Here is a 17587-nt window from a genome sequence, read left to right as displayed (position 1 = left end):
GCTGGTTTTTTTTGTTTTGTTTTTTGTTTGTTTTTGTAAAACAGCATTTCAATATGTTGTCCAGGCTAGTCTTCATGGTCTCAAGCCATCCTCCCTCCTTGACCTCTCTAAATAATGGGATTATAGGCATGAGTCACTATGCCCCACTGGGTTTTGGTTTTATAACAAAAGTTTCCTGCCCAGGTTCCCAGTCAGGCCCATTTATGCAAATAAAGGATTTAAATTCACTTAGTTCTGATCGGTCAATGTAACTTAGTTCTGATTGGTCAATACAGTCAAGTCCTGATATGGCTGAACTCTGATTGGCCACCATAGTTGAACACTGATTGGTTGGCTTCCAAGCCCAGAAGTCTCTGGGCCAGATGATTCTTTTAACCTTGGAAGTGGTTGCCCAGAGGCTTTGGCTGTAGTTTTACCTTGGCACCAACAATGACCGGTTTGGCTTGATTATAGAAAGGGAAGTTTTGTGATACTTTTACAACATTTTTCTGAGAACACAGAGTATTTGAATGCTCCCTCACCCAGCTGTGGCCCTCTGGTTCTGTTTGAAGTTTGAGAGTCTCAGTTTGTCACAGGGAGTCCATTTTGTCTGTCGGCCAAGGATATACTTCAACAATGTGATATTTTGTATACATTTTTTTTTTTTAGACAGAGTCTCACTCTGTCTTGGTGTGATCTCCGCTCACTGCAACCTCTGCCTCCCAAGTTCAAAGGATTCTCTGCCTCAGCCACCCGACTAGCTGGGATTACAGGCATGCACAACCATGCTCGGCTAATTTTCTTTTTTTCTTTTTGTATTTTTGTTGTTGTTTTTGAGACAGAGTCTCGCTCTGTCACCCAGACTGGAGTGCAGTGGAGTGATCTGGGCTCATGGCAACCTCTGCCTCCTGGGTCCAAGCGATTCTCCTGTCTCAGCCTCCTGAGTAGCTGGGATTACAGGCGGCCCATCACCACGCCCAGCTAATTTTTGTATCTTCAGTACAGACAGGGTTTCACCATGTTGGCCAGGCTGGTCTCAAACTCCTGACCTCAGGTAATCTACTCACCTCGGCCTCCCAAAGTGCTGGTATTACAGGCGTGACCCACTGCGCCCTTTTTTTTTTTTTTTTTTTTTTGGATTCTTAGTAGAGACGAGGTTTTGCCATGTTGGCCAGGCTGATCTCAAACTCCTGACCTCAAGTGATACACCCACCTTAGCCTCCCAAAGTGCTGGGATTACAGGTGTGAGCCACAGTGCCCAGCCATATTTTGTATACTTTAACAATGTGATATTTAGATACATGCATTCAATGTGTAATCATTAAATCAGGGTAATTAGGATATCCATCGCCTCAAATGTTTATCATTTCTTTGTGTTGGGAACATTACAAATCTTCTCTTTTAGCTAATTTAAAATATATAATAAGTGATTATTAACTATACTCATCCTACTGTGCTATCAAATGGTAGAACTTTTTCCTTTTATTTTCTACCTATTAACCAACCTTACTTCATTCCCTACCACCTCCTCCACCTTTCACAGTCTCTGGTAACCATAATTTTACTTTCTATCTCCATGAGATCAACTTTTTTAGCTCCCACATATGACTGAGAACATGTGATATTTTTCTTTCTATGCCTGTCTTATTTCACTTAACATCCTCCAGGTTCGCCCACGTTGCTGCTAATGACAGGATTTCCTTTTTTAAGGCTGAATAGTATTGCACTGTGCATATATAGCACATTTTTTAATTCCAGTCATCCATTGATGGACACTTAAGTTGATTCCATTTCTTGGCTATTGTGAGTTATGCTATAATTAACATGGAAGTGCAGATATTTTATATATTTTCTTAATGTGTTAGAATTGAGATTCATTTTTTGAACCATTTTATTTTCAGAATTATCTTTATAAAAATCTCAGAATAAACTCACTTTTCTGAGAAAGGAGCTCATCAGTAAAGTCAGTATCTTGCATTCCATATAGTCCATTCTTTGGTGATTAAATTTTTTGCGACTTACATTTTATTGTAATTTTAAACCACCCCTACTGTTATTTATTCTTTTCCTAATGAAATTAGAAGTTCAGTTTAATAACTGTTGTAATACAACAAATAACTTATATTAATCAATAAGTTCTAATATTTGAGAAACCCAATTTAAAAAAAAATGACTTCGTAGATGCTTGAAGTTGTTATATCTTGTAAATATCCAGGTGTTTGGTTTGTTTTTTCCATTGTCTGGAGAATGTGGATCATATTTTAGTTTTCTAAGTAACTAAGGTTTAGGATCATTGTCTTCCCTTATGTCAGTCAGTTCCTGCTCCAGCCTGTGACTTTACATTTCTCTTCATAAAATTTTAATTTATTTTTATAATGTTATTTGATCCCAGATTTCTCCAGCTCTGGCTTTGTTTTCCCTAGTAACTAATGGATATCAGTTATACTGTTGCCTCATAGCTAAAAGGGGCTGGTTTTAACTTTTTGTTTTGAAATAATTATAGGTTCACAGGAAGGTGCAAGGCTAGTATACAGAGGTGCCCTGTATCCTTCATTAATTTTATCCCAGTGGCCTTATCTTAATTACTATAGCACAATTTCAAAACCAGGCATGTGACATTGGTACAATGTGTGAATAGTTCCATATAATTTTATGATGTGTGTAGATTTGTGTAACCATCACAATCAAAGTACAGAACAATTCTATCATCACAAGGATCTCCTTAATGTTACACCTTAATAACCACACCTCATGCTATCCCCTCGGCCTCACCATCCCAAACCCCTGGAAACCATTAAGTTATTCTCCATCCCTATGACTTTATTTTGAAATGTTATATAAATGGAATCATACAGTATGTAATCTTTTGATATTGGCTTTATTTTCAGTCAACATAATTTCCTAGAAGTCCATTCTACTCATTCTGTATACCAATAGCTTTTCTTTTTTGTTGCTGAGTAATATTTCACGGTATAAATATACCACAGTGTGTTTAAACATTCACTCATTACAGGACATCTTAATTGTTTCTAAGGCTTACCTATTAAAAACAATCTGCTATGGATATATGCATACAGATTTTTGTGTGAGCATAACATTATAGACTGAATATTTGTGTCCCTTAGTTCATACGTTTGTGTCCCCTCAATTCGCATGTTGAAATTCTAACTTCCAGTGTGATGGTATTAGGAGGTGGAGTTTCGGGAATGTAATTATGTCATAAGTGTAGAGCCCTCATGAATGAGATTAGTGCCCTTATGAGAAGAGAATCCAGAAAGCTTGCTTTCTATCTCTCTTCTCTCTCTGCCACGTGAGGATACAAGAAGGCTATCCACAAACCAAAAAGAGTTCCCTCACCAGAGATCAGATCTGCCAGCACCCGGATCTTAGACTTCCCAGATTTCAGAACTGCGAGAAATATTTTTGCTTGTTTGTTTAAGCTACTTGGTCTATAGTATTTTTGTTGTAACAGCCCAAACTGACTAAAACACATACATTTTCATTTCTCTGGGATGAATGTTCCATAGCGGGGGTACTAGATCATGTTGTAAGTATATGTTTTGATTTTACAGAAACTGCAAAATGTTTCCCAAGGTGATCTGTACCATTTTATAGTTTTACCAGCAATATATGGGAGATCAAGTTTTCCCATATTCATGCCATCATTTGATGTTGTCAATTTTTTTATTTTAGTTGCCCAGTAAGTGTGTAGTGATACCTCATCCTAGTCTTAATTTACACTTTCCTAATGAGCATTAATGTTAAACATCTCCTCATGTGCTTTTCTGCCCTTTGTGTGTCCTTGGCAGTGAAATGTTTCTTCATGAATATTGTTCATTTTTTACTGGGATAGTTTGGTTTTTTATTGTTGAGATTTGAGAATTCTTTATATTAACATAGATCAAGTATTTTACCATATATATGGTTTGCAAATATATTCTGTAAGTCTGCAGCCTGTCGTTTTTTTCTTCACAGAGACTTTCATAGAACAAAAGCTTTTACTTTTTTTTTCTTTTCTGGATTGTTTTGATTTCATGTCTAAAAACTTTTTGCATACATCTAGACTCAAAAGACTTTTCTCCTACGTATTTTTTCTAAAAGGTTTATAGTTTTACATTTTTCATATTTAAATATATGATCTATATGAGTTAATTTTAGGCAAGGTGTAAGGTTTAAGTCAACATACATATTTTTGCCTATTGCTCTAGCATCAGCTATTGAAAACACTATCCTTCCTTCATTAAATTGTTTTTTAATCTTTGTCAAAACTCAGTTGGTCATACTTGTGTAGGACTATCTGTGTGTTCTCTCTTCTGTTCCATTGATCTATTCTGCCATTACTACACAGTGTTGATGACTATATTATATAATAAGTCCTGAATTTGGTTACAGTTATCCCTACCACTTTATTCTTTTTCAAAATAGTTTTAGATGTTCTAGTTCCTTTTACTTGTACTTTTAAGATTTAGTGTGATTTTTCACATAAACAATCATATCATCTGTGAATATAGGGAGTTTTATTTTCTCCCAAATCCATATGCCCTTAATTTCTTTTTCTTGCCCTGTTGTACTAGCAAGGACTTCCAGTATACAGTTGAATTTAATTGTGAGTGAACATTTCGCCTTGCTCCTGATCTTAGATACCAATCTAGAATCCAGGTAGAATCTGAATGTCTAGGATTAAGGGGAATCAGAAGAAACATGTTAAGAATAAAACACTTTATATAATGTAGGACTTATATTTCTCTGTCATAACAATCGTAGAGAAGACTCTTTTGAAGGAATTCCTAATTTTGTTATTATATTTTGAAAGGGGGAAACTGTCAGTGATCTAGTAACATTGTTATTTCATTGGAAGGCAGTAACTTTTATTTCCAAAATCATGTTATTTGGGTGCCATATGATGGTCATATATTACTGGTTGTAATAGCAGTTGTAACCACCCAATGGGTTTCTTTTGCCTGCTGCCCAGATAAAGCCAATTTATCAATATAAGGAAATTGCAATAGAGAAACAGTTTAATACATGTAAAACAGGCTAGAAGGGAGACTAGAGTTTTATTACTACTCAAACTAACCTCCCCGAAAATTTGGAGGCTAGGGTTTTTCAAAGATAGTTTGGCAAGCAGGGGGCTAGGGAATGGGTGCTGCTGATTGATTGAGAAAGCAATCATAGGGATAGGGAAAATGGCCTTCCTGAAGCTGAGTCCACTTCTGAGTAGTGGCCATAGGACCAGTTGAGTCAAGAGTCATGGATCCAGTGGGGCCATCCAGTCATCAGAAATGCAAAAGCCTGAAAAGACATCCAAAAATCCAATCTTAGATTCTACACTAATGACATTATTTACAAGAGTAATTGGAGAAGTTGCAAATCTTGTCACCTATAGAATAATGGCTGGTAATGGAATAATGTTTCAACTACAAATTAAGACCCTCTCATCCTCCTAACCTGGTAGGCTTTCATTAGTTGTACAAAGGTGGTTTAATTTATTGAGAAGGGCTATTATAACTTAAACTAGAAACTAAATTTCTCCCAAAGTTAGCTTGGCCCATGCCCAGAAATAACCAAGGGCGGTTTGGAGGTTGGTTAGGTAAGATCTAACAAGATCTAGCAAGATGAAGTTGGTTAGGTCAGATCTCTTTCACTGTCATAATTTTCTCACTGTTACAATTTTTGCAAATGTGATTTTATAATGAGTTCAGTTGGACCATGTAATTTTGTACAATTTAATGGAAAAGATAATAGGGTGTTAATTTTATTTTTACTGTGTAGAAAGACCTTGAGAACAATTTAGTTAAATATGGTCCAGTTCTGATACATTTCAGGATTTTAAAAGAATCTTGGTGTGACAGAAGACACTGAGAGTCAGACCTGCCCATCCCACTGGTCTGATATGGGTTCTTAACAGTAGAAGGAAGGAATGGGTTAATGACCCCATGGAAGGGAGTCAAAATGTTCTGAGGATCCAAAAATCTTCTCAAAGCACCAGCCATACCCCTTGTTTGGCTCTAAATTTGTCTTCTAATTGCTTTACAGTATTAAAGGAAAGAGAAAAATTCCATCTTTTAGCTTAATTTCATGCTTCTTCCTTATTCTTATCCCTTCTGGCACACCCGGATTAAGAACAAAGCCATTTAATCTCACCGAAATGAGTACTGAGATACGGGGCCATGGTTAAAGACCAAACACATTTAATTGACTATGATTTTGGGGAGGGGTTTTTATTGTGTCAAGCCGAAAATTTTGCTTAAATTTGTCAGACAGATGTTCTTACAAAAGAAACTCATTATTGAGATAAATTAAGGAGGAAAGGGTGGGGCCCATTAACAGTTCTCTTCTAGGGTAACCGTAGACTAGAAAGAAAAGCTGCTGGGACTGAAGTCCTCAGAGAGTGGAATCTGAGATACACAGACATTCCCCCTACCACCCCACCCCCACCACCTTCTCTTTCAACAGCCACAGAAGTTTTTATTTCTGATGTCACCTTTATTTTTTTAAGTGCTCCAAGAGCAAGAGATTCAGCCACTGGCAGCTCTGGATTAATTTTCTAAAATTTTTTATTTGTCCTGCAACCCTATAAATATGTCTCTTCAATCTCCAGGTCTGAACATATCAGAAAAGATTCTTACTGGCTCAGCTTGGGTGGCATGCCCAACCTTTGAACCAATCATGGTACCCCAGTGAGTGCAGTTCCTTTATTGATTAAACCTGAGTGCAGAGTGGACTGCCCTGATTGACCATTTTCATCATCCCAATCTTGTTCTGAAGAGCAAGTCATGAACCACTTGTGAAATAGAACATACAATAAAACAATAGAACACAACACAATAATTTAGAAAGTAATGTCAGAATGCTTCCACCATAGCATATTGTTTTTGAAAACTTTTGTTTTAGCTCTTGGTGTGTACATGTTTCCCTAACTGTGACTTTGGGTCATGGAATAAAAGGTATTTCTTAAATGTTTGTTGTAGTTAAAAAAAAAAAAGTGAAAAAACTTTTAGCTCTACTGTATGGTTTGTGTACTTGAATTCAGTCAATGTTGATGTTTCCAGATTAGGAGTTTGTGATGTGTTACAGCAGTAAGACTGTTCCCTTGTTTGGTCTTTTGCAGAACAGACTGCATTAGAGCATGATTGCTCACTTAATCTCTCTGCTCCTCATTCACCCACTTTAGAGGGTAATCAGATGTACTTATGTCCCTTCTGGGCTTTAACACCAAGTATTATGTGTCCTTGCTCATTCTCCATTTCATTTGTCTTTAATCCCGCTACATTCCCTATTTTCCACAGTATAATTACAGTAGCAAATGTTTACTATGGCTTTCTGAATTTATAAATGGAAAATAGCCAACACTCACCAAAAATGTTCTGTTTTACCTATTAAAATCCCTTGTCATATAATACAATCTGCATGAACTAAGGATGATAGATTAATGCCATCATTTTGAAGCAGCTGCAATTACTACATTGAACATAAGCGAGTTACTGAAATGATATTTTTTGAAACTTGATCACAGCTCCTTTTCTGAAAGGGTGTGTGGCTCCGAGGAGAACTGTTGATTTCCAATAATTATTTCCCAGTTAATTGTGGGGCATTGCCCTGCAGTTGTTACTTAAATCTGATTTTATTTTCCTTCTACTAGTATAGGAGAATCTTTTTAATACCCTTTTTAAAGATTTGTCTAATCATCAAGAACATTATTAAATAACAGTGATTTTAAAAGTCCTCTAACAACAACTACCAGTATTCCACTAAGAAACAAAGATTATCCATCTAAACATATTAACAAATGCCTTTTAAGCATCTACTGAGTTTAAGATTTATTTTTCCTTTAGCAAACAGGTTTGCATTTTACTCAGCATTCAAACATCCTTACACTCGTAGATGGATCCTGGTTTATCACTGTTAACTTTTTAATTGGCTACCAGAGTTGATTGCTCATATTTAATGGAAGATTTGTGTATATTTACTTATAACTGAGAATGTGCTGCGCTTAGTAGCATGCCTTCTTCATTCACTTTTGGGATTTTTTTAATAATTGGAAACCATTTCGTTAGCTATAGATTTATCCTTTTCTTAAATGTCTAAGAAGAAGCCTGATATTTGAGGATGTTAGCTCATTGGTAACCTCATTTTTTTCCCCATTCGTCTTAATCCTCACTGCTTTCTAGGTTTAATTTAAGCAATTTCTATTTTTTCAGAAACTCTCACATTTCTTCAATATTTTCAAATATGTTAACATAGGTTTTTTTAAACTATGTCCTTGTAACCTTAAAACAATTCCTAAATATCTCTATCTAAATTAAGTTCCCAGGAGGTTTAATAATTGTTTTCAACAAATAGCTCTTATATTTATTTAATTCTATAGGTTTAGGGTAATAATTTTATGGACACAAGGATTGTGAAGAAAATAACTTTTGGCCGTGCGCAGTGGCTCACCCTTGTAATCCCAGCACTTTGGGAGGCTCAGGTGGGCGGATCACCTGAGGTCAGGAGTTTGAGATCAACCTAACCATCGTGGTGAAACCCCGTCTCTACTAAAAATACAAAAAACTAGCCGGGTATAGTGGCACGTGCATGTAATCCCAGCTACTCGGGAGGCTGAGGCAGGAGAATCACTGGAAACCAGGAGGTGGAGGTTGCAGTGAGATTGTACCACTGCACTCCAGCCTGGGTGACAGAGCAATACTCTGTCATACACACACACACACACACACACACACACACACACACACACACACACACAGTATTAGGCTTTGGTTTGAGATATAACCCACATACTAAAATATTAGTATCTTTATACTTATAAATACGAGTATTTATAAGTATGAACATATTTATATCTCAGTGTGTCCATTATATCTCAAACCAAAGGCTAATTATAGGTTTGTATCTTAGTGTGTATGTTATAAACCTTATAATCATTATAAACTTTATTATAGTGTATTAAGCACTTCACATAAGTAAGGTATCACATATCTGTATGTACCTTTTATCTTTTGGTTTATTAACATAGCATGGCTACGGTCTTCTAGACATATAACCATCCTAGAATTCTCGGAAGGTAATTCTTTGGCAGAAGAAAACATGCGCCCTAGGAGTATGTTTAGATATGCCCATTCCTTGACTGATGTCCATACAGTCATGCTCTCCCAACAAGAGTTGTGCTGAAAGCTGCAAGTTTACAAATCTTCCTTTGCTTCTAATCATTTAGTCTAATTCGACACTCTAACTAAAATTCAACCCCCAAAATATGATTCCCCATCTTCACATTATTTTTCTCAGGAATTACATAGGTTGTCACAATAATGTCCTAATTTGTTTGTTCATTTTCCCAAGAAGAGTGGCATTTTCCCTTCCAGGAGCCTGCTATAATCACTGCTCTGCCTACCTGAAGTAGGTGCTGAAACAGTTCCACTCAGAAACATCAAGTTCTGCTGTCAATACTACCGAGTGTTAAAGGAAACTGCTTCGGATACCCCAATAACCAGAACTGTTCTGAGTCCTGTTTACGAAAGCTGTAGTCTTATTGACGAAACAGCATTGTGTAAATCTATTGTAAACTAGCTCTTTCTCAGAAATTGAGTGGCTCTGAAAAGGGCCTTTGATTTCAGCTTTGGGGTTTTTGTTTTTGTTTTTGTTTCTTCTACACATTAGACATTCAAGTCACTTCGCTGGCTTTTACAACTTGCGTGGTTATTCATACTGGACTTTGTGGTAGTGGCTCCCAATCCTTTGGGACAGCAGCACAGCTTGGATGTTGGGCAAAACGTCACCCTAAGCCATTGTCACTCGGGCCAGCAGCTTGTCGAGCTCCTTGTCGTTGCGGATGGCCAGCTGCAGGTGGCGCGGGATGATGCGGGTCTTCTTCTTGTTCCGACGGCGTTGCCTGCCAACTCCAGGGTGTCGGAGGCCAGGTACTCCAGAACCGCCGGCAGGTACGCTAGCGTGCAGCCCCCGACCCTCTCGGCATCGTTGCCCTTGCTGAGCAGCCGGTTGACACCGCCCACGGGGAACTGCAGAACCTCTCTGAATGAATAGCGCGTACCCTTCCCCCGAGCTTCCCTAGTCTAAGCCATAGCCCAAAACTAAAAGTTATAACGGAAAAAGACATCCGTTAAAACGGGTACTCAGCGTATTTCTAGTCTGAGAGCAGATTGTGGATTATCTGATTGATTGGCTGATAGCCATCTATCCAATCGGAGAACCTTACTGCTATTGCCTTATTTACATACTCTACCTATTATCCAATCAGATGTTGGATGCAAATGACGTAGGTTGAGGGCCATGCCTGTAAATATCACCCTTCACTCCAGTCAAACATCAGTTAGTGATCTCCCCGTGAACTTGGAAGATAAACATGCTGGAGCTTGCTTCAAAGGGCACTACCATTTCCAAAAAGGGCTTTAAGAAAGCAGTCGCTAAAACTCGAAGGAGGACAAAAAGCAGAAGAGATGCCGCAAAGAGAGCTATTCTATTTACATCTAGAAGGTGCTGAAGCAGGTCCACGCGGACACTGGAATCTCTTCCAAGGCCATGAGTATCATGAATTCTTTTGTTAGTGATATTTTTGAGCGCATTGCCTGTGAGGCTTCCCGCCTGGCGCATTATGACAAGTGCTCGACCATCAGCTGGGCTAGGCTAGGCTGGGCTAGGCTAGGATGGGCTAGGCTAGGCTTCGCTAGGCTTCTTGTTCCGACGGCGTTGCCCGCCAACTCCAGGATGTCGGAGGCCAGGTACTCCAGAACCGCCGGCAGGTACGCTAGTGTGCAGCCCCCGACCCTCTCGGCATCGTTGCCCTTGCTGAGCAGCCGGTTGACACCGCCCATGGGGAACTGCAGAACCTCTCTGAATGAATAGCGCGTACCCTTCCCCCGAGCTTCCCTAGTCTAAGCCATAGCCCAAAACTAAAAGTTATAACGGAAAAAGACACCCGTTAAAACGGGCACTCAGCGTATTTCTAGTCTGAGAGCAGATTGTGGATTCTCTGATTGATTGACTGATAGCCATCTATCCAATCAGAGAACCATACTGCTATTGCCTTATTTACATACTGTGCCTATTATCCAATCAGATGTTGGATGTAAATGAGGTAGGTTGAGGGCCATGCCTGTAAATATCACCCTTCACTCCAGTCAAACATCAGTTAGTGATCTCCCCGTGAACTTGGAAGATAAACATGCTGGAGCTTGCTTCAAAGGGCACTACCATTTCCTAAAAGGGCTTTAAGAAGGCAGTCGCTAAAACTCGAAGGAGGACAAAAAGCACAAGAGATGCCGCAAAGAGAGCTATTCTAATTACATCTACAAGGTGCTGAAGCAGATCCACGCGGACACTGGAATCTCTTCCAAGGCCATGAGTATCATGAATTTTTTTTTTTTTTTTTTTTTTTGAGACAGAGTCTCGCTCTGTCGCCCAGGCTGGAGTGCAGTGGCGCGATCTCGGCTCACTGCAGGCTCCGCCCCCCGGGGTTTACGCCATTCTCCTGCCTCAGCCTCCCGAATAGCTGGGACTGCAGACGCCCGCCACGTCGCCCGGCTAATTTTTTGTATTTTTAGTAGAGACGGGGTTTCACCGTGTTAGCCAAGATGGTCTCGATCTCCTGACCTCGTGATCCGCCCGCCTCGGCCTCCCAAAGTGCTGGGATTACAGGCGTGAGCCACCGCGCCCGGCCTCATGAATTCTTTTGTTAGTGATATTTTTGAGCGCATTGCCTGTGAGGCTTCCCGCCTGGCGCATTATGACAAGCGCTCGACCATCAGCTGAGCTGGGCGGGGCTGGGCTGGGCTGGGCTGGGCGGGGCTGGGCGGGGCGGGGCTGGGCTGGGCTGGGCGGGGCTGGGCGGGGCTAGGCTGGGCGGGGCTGGGCTGGGCGGGGCGGGGCTGGGCGGGTCTGGGTGGGGCTGGGCGGGGCTAGGCTGGGCTGCGCTGGGCTGGGCTAGGCTAGGGCTAGGCTAGGGCTAGGCCAGGGCTAGGCCAGGGCTAGGGCTAGACCAGGGCTAGGGCTAGGCCAGGGCTAGGGCTAGGCCAGGCTAGGGCTAGGCCAGGCCAGGCCAAAGGCGCCTAGCTTTAAGCCAATATTTTCCACTAATTGTGGCAGTTTTGAAATGTCACGTATTGGCTTCATTTGTAGGTTCTGAAAATGTCTTCTTGTGTCTTATAAACTGTGACTAAGGATACAATTTATTAGGCAATGGGCACACTGCCAGGCTGTGACTAAGATAGATGTAATGCCGTGATGATTTCATGTCTTCATTAACATATGCTCGTTATTGGTTCCATCGTCTAATTTTAAAACTTCACAAGCCAGGCTCTTTCTATATTTAGATTAGTTGTTTTTAAATTCTAAATGCCTCGGACCCAATCGTTTGGTAAGAATTCATAAAGTGAAAAAATACTGTTATTTTCTTCTATTTTTAAGCTTGATTGAAAAGAATGCTTCTGTCAGAAATAAAATGCAGAGCTCTTGTGTTTTCTCTGTGGGCCTGCAAACATTTAGTTATTTTGTTTACAATGAGTCTCATAAGATTAGAAAATCAAATTGACAGACGATCAATGTCAGATCTAATGAAAGACTACCTGCACAAATAGAATGCAAGATGAAACCTCAAATGGTCACTCAAGCCTTGATGATCATGTGGAAAGCATGCCTGCAGTAAACACTTAATGTAAAAGTGACTTTGATGTGAATATGCACTTAACATGAATTTCACATTAGCTTGTGAAGAATAGTTTTAAATTGTCTAAAGTATACATGATGAAGTAGCTATTCGTCATGATATACACTGAGAATTGACTTTTTAATCTATATCATTTTAATTATTAGACTGTTAATTATAATAATTTTAAAACTAAGAGACAAAACATACCTTTTTATTCAAAGTGAATTATCATTATATGTATATGTATATACACACACACAAACACACAAAAACATATATGTGAGATATACATGCCTCAGAATATATGTAATCTGGCTGCAGTTTGAATTTTTTAACTATCGAATCTTTTCATGCCTTTGGTATCCTGACAAAAACCAGACTAAGCTTACAGAATTCAATATGGTGTATTTTAAAAGTGAAGACATATGCTATTCGATAGCTCTTACCTTTAGCAGAAGAAACAATATAGATTAAGAATTCTACATTCTAAGTACTCTGGATGATTTTTAAATTTTCTTTAGAAATATTTTTGTCAATTTATTTAAGCAGTGCATAAAATACATTTCAAAGTTTAATATTTTATTTACAATGGCTTAAGTGATCTTTGAATTATTTATCATTATTAAAATAGCATTTCATTTTTAGGATGTGCAAGACTCAAGTACCGCCTTACCTTACCAGTGAGATAATTTATGCGATACTTTTATGTATTGTTATATAATTGAGAATTTGGAGAGGTTTCCATCTCTTAGCTCCCCCTATATTTTCCATTAATTTTCCTTCATTTAATAATCTAGCTTATCAAAAACAGAGAAAGAGGTTTGTAATAATGATAGCAACTAAGAAAATCAAGACTACCGTTAAGAACAACCACACAAAATGAATAAATGTACAAATAGTTTCCTCTCAAAATAAACGATTAAAATCAGCTCAAAGTTACTAACTTCAAAAGTTGTCTAATATTCTTATAGCATATTTAGGTAATATAATTTGAAAACAACGAATTGTATTTTAGAATCAGTTTACATTTTAAACCAAATATGGTAAAGTAAATAAAGATGTTTAGATAAATAATACAGATTTTTTTTAACCAGGAGTATGACATTTTTAAATATATCTCTGAGAATTTGCCAGAAAATGTTTAATCAGAACAGGCATACTGGCTCAGGAACCAAGATCAGTCGTTTTGAAGAATACAACAGAATCTTTGACTTTCATCTCAGTATACACTACTGCAGGCAGAGGAACTTTTGTTTTGTTTTATAGGATTGCTGAGTAGGAAAGAGACCTATTATATTACCTTTTATATATTCTCCTGCCAAAACAAGCTAGATCATTCCCTCTAATCCCAGCTGAATTCTGGGATTTCATACGGCTTTAGAATAATTATTTTAGACCAAATTTGAGTAAAATGCTCAAGTTGCAGTTAACTTGTCATTTCTTAACACTATAAATACAGAACCATGTGTGTTTCTGTATGTGTTTGAATATTCACAGGATATAGAATAGCCAAATTGCTACTTTGTAATTATATAACTATGTTTATGTAGCTTCATACTTGACTATAAAGATAGTTTTCTATAAAAGTCAACAAAAAAATCAACTTTTTGACAGAGCCATATTACCTGTATGTGCATGTATTTATAAAATGTTATTGTAGAAATAGTTACATATAGATATAACATTGCTAAGGTAGGCAAAGTAAAAAAAAAATAACAATGATTGACTCCTTGATATTTAATAGGCATCAACTTAATATGGCTGTGACCCAACTTCCTCTCTCTTTTTCCTTCACTGACTTCTACCATTCTCCTATTTTCCCACTGAAAACTCTTTTATCACATGATATATGAAGAAAAATCAAAAGATTACATTGGATCTGAGGTATATATCAAATTAAAATTCAATAAATGCAGTAGAATTTCTCAGAACACCTGCAGTTTAATAACAGAATTGTGTTTTAATTCTGCTCTTTACTAGCCATATACCTTCTGAGAGTTTCGGGAAATATTATTAATCCTACTGTAATATTATTTGTCATAATCTTGCCAAACAAGGGTGATAAATACCATGTCTCTTCTAATTTTGCAATCTATATTTAACTTTTCCCAGAGGTTGATAATTTTAAAATATTACACACATAACTTGCTGTTGAAAATTTCTCAATGGTGCCTAATCATTTAAGAAACTAAATGAACATTTATTTCTATGTACATGGACACCTAATTTGCCCTTGCATATTATATTTCAGTATTACTGAATGATATATAGTTTTCTTGTAAAATGTATATTTTTCACAAATTATTGCCTCTGCTCTCTTTCAACTCTTCCTAAGCTTTCTGGTCTCACCTCAAATTCTCCTTCATTTTGAAAATTTTTATAACTTTATCAGGGAGATTAAGGAATTTTCTCTCTTAGTCATTATATCAAATTTTATATTTTATTAATAATTTTTCTTACGCAATACTGTCTTTTCTTGAGATTATTAAACACTTTGAAGGAAGAAAATGAACATTTTTCCTTTGTCTTCCCAATCTAACATAGCAGAGCAAACTATGGGCAAATATAAATGGCTAAGGGTTTTACAAAGTTTTTTTTTTTTTTTTTTTAAATCCACAACAAGCCAATGGTTTACCTCGTTGCTAGTTAACATCATTTTGCACAAGTGCATCAATTTGCAGAAGGTGAAATAACCAGTCAGTGTTGGGTCTGGGATTCCAAGTCAGGCAGGCTGACCCCAGAAAGTACACTGTTAACTATATTTATAGTTTTAGTTACCTGAGCCTCTTCTATACTACTGATTACACAAGGGCGATCTCTGCTTAGAAATTATAATCAAGAAGGAGTAATTTAGTTTAAATGCAAATATTTGTCTTTTTAAAAATATACCTGAAGAAGTTTCTTTTAACAATCACCAAAAATATTAAATTGCATCACAACTTCAAGAGACAAAAAAAAATGAAGAATCAAATGGCAATATGATTAAACTCCATAAGTTACTAGATTTAAAAATATTTACATACTAGTTTACGCAGAGTGCATATGTTTTATTATACATACATATCTATATATTTTATTTTTTATTTTTTTTGAGATAGAGTTTTGCTCTTGTTGCCCAGGCTGGAGTGCAATGGCACAATCTTGGCTCACCACAACCTCTGCTTCCCGGGTTCAAGCAATTCTCCTGCCTCAGCCTCCTGAGTAGCGTAGCTGGGATTACAGACAGGCATGTGCCACCACGCCTGGCTAATTTTGTTATTATAATTTTTAAACAATCATGTTCAGTTATAGAACAAAAGTTTCAGTCTTTTCATTGATCTTAGATATTATCTACTTTCTTCATCCTCCTTGTGGGGGTTCTGTATTCATCAGGTGACTATAGCATCAAAATCAGGACATTCTTAAAAGTAGTAAACACTAGAGCAATTAAAATGAAAACAAAGGTCTAGGACAACCCATAGAAACCAGCAATGTACTGTGCAAGCTGAGATGGGTGCTTAGATTTGTCTATTGACCATTTCCTCAGTGTCTTATGAGCCATTGTTTCACAAGACACATAGGATCTTCCATATCTCATTGCGTTTACTTCATGTCTTTTTAAAAAAATTCAGATGGATTTTCTAAACTCAGATGCATAAAAGCAAGTTCTTACTCCTCCTATTATCCTTTCCTAATTTTCTCTGTCATTATCTTTATACTTGAAATTCTATAATTTTCCAAATCTTAATACTTCTCTAATATTAAATATCAGACTAGTGACTTCTGCAGGTTTTATTGTAAAATAGGTTTTTTTTTTATAACCTCATGTTAAAAATCAGGATGGTACTAGCAAATGTGTCCCTAAAATGCCAAACATCCTCCTTTCTCTTGCATTTTATAAACCACCACTGGTACAGTTTTGTTGTAACTATGGCCCAAGACTTAAAAAAAAAAAAAAAAAAAGGAAAGGAAAAAAGAAGATTGTTTGCTTTTGAGGGCTGTGTCTCTATCAGAGCTCTCCTACATGTTTTCTTCATTTTTACAAAGTTACAAGCTATATGAACTGTAAAATTATGCAGCATAAATTCATTGTAGAATACATAAGGAGAAAAATGGGAGAAAAGAGAGAGGAAAAAGGGAGGAAAGAGGGAAAAAATAAAACAGAAGTAAGGCTGGAGAGAGAAGAAAAGAAAGAGAAGGAAGGAAAATAGGAAGAAAGGAAGGAAGCGATGAAATCTATTTGACTTCTTGTTATTATTGGGAAATTTGATAGAATGCCTTATATTATTTTCTTGCGTAGTGCTACTTATGAAGACCATTTTACAAAGCTTTGTCTCACCTTGAAGTGTATGGTATTTATTTATTTATTTATTTATTTATTTATTTGCTTAATAGATGTCTGAGCATCTAGGTATCTCAGGAGCCAAGACCATATGAAAGAAGGGATCAAAAACTTACAATGTAATGGTGCAGTTATTATTTCCAAAATTCTAAAAAGTAAAATATAAACCTTCTCTATGAGTTGAAAATTAGCCTAGAGTATATCTTTCAAACAAAATATAATGCAAAGCATTGAAAATTGTCTTTCCACCTTTTTTTAAAATTGTAGCAATTTGAAAACATATTTTAAAGAATGACTTTCTTTCTCCAGAACTGGATAGTTCTACATGTTTATAAATATTACATGTCGTGTTAGAACCAAAAAAATTATATGTTTTAGTCCCTTTGTAGTTCCTTATGGAAAACAATTCTTATAAATGATTAATTGGAAAATTATACCTTCCATTTATATTTGTCATTGTAGTGACATCTTTTACAATTATAATATCACAAGGAAAAATGTATATCCACTTTTTTCATTACCAGGAAACAAGTATGAAAAGATCTTCTTTTAATAAACTAAGTACCTCAAATTAATATTTAGTGTTTTCTATGAATTATGTCAATTTTTTCATATTCTGCTTCTTT

The 17587-nt window shown here is 37.0% G+C and overlaps 1 pseudogene; it reads right to left on the bottom strand.

Moving 5' to 3' along the window:
• Positions 1–9354: 9354 nt before the first annotated feature.
• LOC117977953 (histone H2A type 4-like) lies at positions 9355–10587 on the bottom strand (annotated as a pseudogene).
• Positions 10588–17587: the final 7000 nt, after the last annotated feature.

This window comes from Pan paniscus, chromosome 5, assembly GCF_029289425.2.
Source record: "Pan paniscus chromosome 5, NHGRI_mPanPan1-v2.0_pri, whole genome shotgun sequence".
In the NCBI taxonomy this organism is placed as follows: Eukaryota; Metazoa; Chordata; class Mammalia; order Primates; family Hominidae; genus Pan; species Pan paniscus.
Note: the sequence above shows the minus strand (reverse complement) of the source record. Positions and strands in the feature narration are given on the sequence as shown.